The sequence below is a fragment of the Gymnoscopelus braueri genome (assembly GCF_963280865.1).
Source record: "Gymnoscopelus braueri genome assembly, chromosome: 9".
Classification (NCBI taxonomy): domain Eukaryota; kingdom Metazoa; phylum Chordata; class Actinopteri; order Myctophiformes; family Myctophidae; genus Gymnoscopelus; species Gymnoscopelus braueri.
This window is the reverse complement of record NC_137610.1, coordinates 46,615,708-46,621,707: the sequence shown is the minus strand read 5'-3', so window position 1 is coordinate 46,621,707 and position 6,000 is coordinate 46,615,708.

Sequence of the window (6,000 nt, the reverse complement as noted above, 5' to 3'; positions counted from 1 at the left end):
AGGCAGCTAAGCTGGACGTATACTTTGTCGTACGACATCTTCGCATGAATCCCTAGCAGAAGTGATGTGCTGTGAGCTTGTAGATCGGCTATTTTCGATGAGAGGTTATCGAAGCAGCATTGAACATGGCTACTGCATGGCACTCGACCCCCTTCTTTTACACTTAGTATGCAAAAGAATCATACATGATGTTAATCTAATCATAGTTCATGGTTTCTGTATCGTTACATCTTATATGGGTGTGTAACGGAGGTCCTCTTAATCTCCGTTACGTTACAGGACTTTGGGATATGTTCATGTATATGGCAGGGGACACACAGTTATACATGGTATGATATTGCACATGATAAATAAGTAGGAGACAAGTAATGGATTATAATTATAATCTTTATTCTCTGTTGGCATGTATGTGTGTTCCAGACATCGGGGGAGGGGTCACCTGTGAAAGACAAACAGCAGAGTTAGAGTAGTTATGCTATGGGCTCTAAGAATATAAATGTTATTGCTATGTTTCTCAACTTACCTTTCCTTTCCTGTCTCCTACTCCCAGGGTGCAGCATTAAAAGAGTCCCCGGGGAAACAACAGCTGCTTTTATAGTTCCGGGAGGGTTCCATCAGATAGGATTGTGCCAGGGGTGGGGAAAATGTTATATAGTTATGTTTGTGGGTTATTGTGGGGTTTGGGGATGGTAGTTAATTTAGATCAGTTAAGTGATGTCATATTGTGGTTTTCATAGTAGGTATATTGCTGGGGTTGGTATGCGGGGGGGTTTATGGGAAATTATTATGATAGAGCAACCCTGTAGTTGGTAGCACCTGAGGGTGGGGAGTATAAAAGGCTGCTTTCTATGCAGTCTGTAAGGAGGGCTGGTCAGAGTAACATGTGCCCAGAGGACATGATTTTATTGTTAGGATGTATATTATGAACACTGTAACTTTTTGGAATAAAGGCCCACCAAGTGGATTTTATATATTTCCTGCCTCTGCCTCCTCACTTCTGGTCATGAACGCTCGGTCAATCTAACAAGTGGTGTCGGAAGTGGGATTTTTTTTTTTTTTGACCTTGGTGAGGAGGTGAAGATGAGGAGAGGAGGAAGAGGAAGAAATGAGGAACAGGAGGAGCCTGATAACATAGAAGTGATGTCGGGAACTGACCAGGGGGCCACGGCAGTCCCCACCGGGGACACGCTGGAGGAGCTGTCTGGCATGATGAAAACTTTCATGAAAACTCAAGCAGCCAGAGAACAGAAGCATGACAAAGAACTGTCTCGCCAGGAGTTGAGATGGACAAATTTGGAGCTCCAGTTTCGGCAGATTGAGGGCCGAGTACAGGAGATGAGAGGAGAGGACGACGAGGAGCTAGGAACGATGGACGATGATGACGGTGGGGGTGATGATGATCTGGAGGTGAGGCCCAGGCGCAGGTCACCTGTCCATCGAGACCCAAAACTGTTGCCGCTGTCTCCCGGAGATGACATAGAACAGTTTTTAACCACATTTGAAAGAATGGCGCGCGTTTGCCGTTGGCCTCCAGATGAGTGGGCTGTCCGTCTGGTTCCCCTCTTGACGGGGAAGGCCCGTAGTGCATACGTGCTCATGGACATGGCGGACTCAGAAAACTACAAGAAGGTGAGAAAGGCGATTCTTGTCAAATATGAAATCACCCCTGAAACTTATCGACAGAGATTTCGTGCCTTGAACATCCAGTCGGGTGAGACACCCTGTGAGCTATACGCCCGCCTGAAGGACATGTTTAACAAGTGGGTCCGAATAGAAACCACCACCATTAAAGACATGGCTGAACTTTTGATCCTTGAGCAGTTCCTGAGAATGGTGCAGCCAGAAATGGAAGTGTGGATTCGGGAGCATGATCCAAAGACTGCTGATGAGGCTGCCCGCCTTGCGGAAGTGTTCCTCTCTGCCAGGAGGGGCCGCCAAAGCTTTGCCGCCAACCAGAGTGGTCCCCCCGGTTGGAAAAGTAAGTCCTATGGGGATGAGAGGGGTGGTCATGGTCAGGCCCAGAGTAGAAACTCCAACAATAGGCAGGACCCCCCATTTAGACCCACCTATACCAAAAAGCCAGATAGGCCAGAGCTGAGGTGCTATCAATGTGATGAGTTAGGCCACACCCAGTACTCATGTCCTGTTGCTAGACAGAATAAAACTTCTCTTCTCTGCTCTGTTCCTAGACCTACTGGGTTAACTGCTGTCAGTCAGGAAAGAGGTCGTATGGTGTCAGTGCTTATAAATGGTCAGCGGGAGAACGCACTTGTAGATTCAGGCAGTTTTCAGACTGTAGTGCGATCCAGCCTAGTCCCCAGAGAACAGTGGACTGATGACAGGGCTAACATTAGCTGTATCCATGGAGACGTAAAGGCCTACCCCACTGCTGAGGTCTATTTGACAGTGGAAGGGCAGACATTTCTTCTTTCAGTGGCACTAGCACCCAAGCTCCCATATCCGGTCATTTTAGGACTTGATGTTCCCACTTTATTAGATTTTTTACAACCCACAGAGCCACAAAATAGCCTGTCTAGTCACAAGTCTTTTACTCCCATTGAAACTGTGTCTGCAGTAGAAGTGGCCCAGGAGTCAGTGCTCTGTAAGGTCGAGTTGGAGGAGGATTCAGGGACCATATCAAAGTCCTGTAATGTGGCCACTAGGGCGCAGAGTGCAAGGGAGGCCCTCAGGGAACTACCGTTTTATGACGCTGAGCTGAAGGCAGGTCCAGAGAAGCCATTAAGGTCCAAGACCCAAAAGCGAAGGGACAAATTTTTGGGTACCCCTAGGGAAAGCGCAGAGTTGCCCAAACCCGACCACCCCTTAGACATGGACATTCCCCCTGATGTAGGTGTACTGCAGCGACAGGATCCTACACTGAAGTTATGGTTTCAGAAAGTATCAGAGGTTGAGGGGCGCAAACAGGCAAGGGTAGGCTGTTTGGAGGGAGCTACCTACGTAATTAAGAAAGGCATTCTGTACCAGTGTCAGGGCAGTAGTGAGGCCTTAGCATTACCCCAGTCCCTCAGGCATACAGTCATGGAGCTAGGCCATTCAGTTCCTTGGGCCGGGCATATGGGGTTTTACAAAACATTGCGCAGAATCAGTAGCCGATTTGCATGGCCAGGCATGTACACCCAACTTTCACACTTTTGCAGCTCATGTGACACATGTCAGATTACCTCAAGGAGGAGAGTAGCGAAGGCCTCCTTACAGCCATTGCCCATTATTGAAACGCCCTTTGAAAGGATAGGCATGGATGTAGTAGGACCTTTAGAAAGGAGCGCCTCAGGTAACCGTTTCATTTTAGTTATTTGTGACTATGCCACTCGTTACCCAGAGGCATTTCCCCTGAGGTCAGTCAAAGCCAGACATGTGGCAAATTGCCTATTACAGTTGTTCTCCAGGGTAGGAGTAGCCAGAGAGATCCTCACTGACTGTGGAACTAACTTCTTGTCTAAATTATTGCAACAAGTGTATCAGCTGTTAGGTGTAAAAGGGATTAAAACCACCCCCTATCATCCCCAAACGGACGGGCTTGTTGAGCGGTACAACCAGACCCTAAAAGATATGCTGCGCAAGTTTGTGTCTCAAACAGGCTCCGACTGGGACCAGTGGTTGCCATACCTTCTTTTTGCCTACCGTGAGGTGCCACAAGCTTCTACTGGGTTCTCCCCTTTTGAACTGCTTTATGGACGGCAGGTGAGGGGGCCCCTGGACCTGTTGAGGGACTACTGGGAGGAGCCAAAGGGGCCAGGGGAGGATGTTGTTTCATACGTGGTGAAAATGAGGGAAAGACTGGAGAAGATGGCTGCTCTGGCAAAAGAGAACATGGCCACTGCTCAAGAGAGACAGAAAACGTGGTATGACAAGAATGCCAGGGAAAGGGTCTTACAACCAGGACAGAAAGTACTGCTGTTGCTACCGTCATGTGAAAGTAAGCTGCTGGCAAAATGGCAGGGGCCTTATGAAGTCACCAAACAGATCGGTAAGGTCACCTATGAAATATATATGCCAGACAGAGTGAAAAAACATCAAAACTTTCACATTAACCTGTTAAAAGAATTCCATGTCCATCCAGATCCAGAGCCAGTTGTACAACAGTTCCTCATCCGACCTGCGGTGGTGGAGGAAGTGGAGGAGCTGGTGTTCCCGACCAGCACAGCCGAACCCAGCCCAGTGGATGTGACTCATCTCACAACCCCACAGCAGGAGGAGATGAAAGCTCTCCTAGATCCTGGGCTGTTCCAAGAGCGACCAGGGTTCACCAATCTAGTCCACCACAACATCTACCTTGAAAAGGTGGCACCCTGCCGGAAGAGAAGCTACCGGATCCCAGAGCGGTTAGTGCCAGCCTTGCAGCAAGAGATACAGATGATGTTGGAGATGAAAATCATTGAAGAATCGAACAGTGAGTGGTGCAGCCCTGTGGTCCTGGTGCCGAAGAAGGACGGCTCTTTAAGATTCTGCATTGACTTCAGGCACCTAAACTCCATTTCTAAGTTTGATTCATACCCGATACCCAGAATTGATGAACTGCTAGAGAGGGTGGGTAAGGCAAAGTTTATCAGTACATTGGACCTGAGTAAAGGGTATTGGCAGGTGGCCTTAGCACCAGAAGCCAAATCACTGACTGCCTTTACAACACCTTCTGGTCTGTTCCAGTTTCGAGTTATGCCATTCGGCCTGCATGGTGCCCCTGCAACATTCCAGAGGCTTATGGACCAGGTCCTGCGAGATGTCTCTGGATTCTCTGCAGCCTACCTTGACGATGTGGTGGTCTTTAGCCAAACCTGGGAAGAACATCTGGCCCACCTACAACAGGTCCTCCATCGGATCAGGGCTGCTGGGCTGACAATCAACCCCCGTAAGTGCGTATTGGGGAAAAGGGAAGTGGAGTACCTAGGTTACGTCATTGGGGGCGGAGTCATCCGACCTCAAGTGAGTAAGGTGGAGGCTATTTCATCTTATCCTATCCCAACCACGAAGAGGAGACTAAGGTCCTATCTGGGGCTAATTGGTTGGTATCGCAAATTCATACCGCACATATCAGAGCGAGCTGCTGTCTTGACAGACCTAACTAAAGACTCTGCACCAACCAAGGTCCGGTGGACTGAAGAAAGTGACAAAGCCTTCAGAGACTTGAAACAGGCAATCAGTACCGAGTCCGTTCTACACAGTCCAGATTTTAACCAGCAGTTTACCCTTCAGACAGATGCCTCGGGGGTGGGCCTTGGGGCTGTGCTTTTACAGGAAGCTGAAGGGGAGCTGAAACCGGTTTTGTTCCTCAGTCGGAAGCTGCTGGACCGTGAGACCCGGTACTCAACAATTGAGAAGGAGTGCCTGGCCATGAAGTGGTCTATTGAGACGCTGAGATACTACTTGCTGGGGCGCAAGTTTATCTTGGAGACAGATCATCGGGCACTCCAATGGTTACATAAGATGAAGGATGCAAATATGCGCATTGCTGGATGGTACCTTTCTTTGCAACCCTACAACTTTACTGTCAAGTACCGGCCAGGGAAGTCCAACCAGGTAGCTGACTGGTTGTCCCGTAGGTCCGAATGTTGAGGTACTGTGCTTCTGGGGGGAGAGGGGGAAGGTAATGTAACGGAGGTCCTCTTAATCTCCGTTACGTTACAGGACTTTGGGATATGTTCATGTATATGGCAGGGGACACACAGTTATACATGGTATGATATTGCACATGATAAATAAGTAGGAGACAAGTAATGGATTATAATTATAATCTTTATTCTCTGTTGGCATGTATGTGTGTTCCAGACATCGGGGGAGGGGTCACCTGTGAAAGACAAACAGCAGAGTTAGAGTAGTTATGCTATGGGCTCTAAGAATATAAATGTTATTGCTATGTTTCTCAACTTACCTTTCCTTTCCTGTCTCCTACTCCCAGGGTGCAGCATTAAAAGAGTCCCCGGGGAAACAACAGCTGCTTTTATAGTTCCGGGAGGGTTCCATCAGATAGGATTGTGCCAGGGG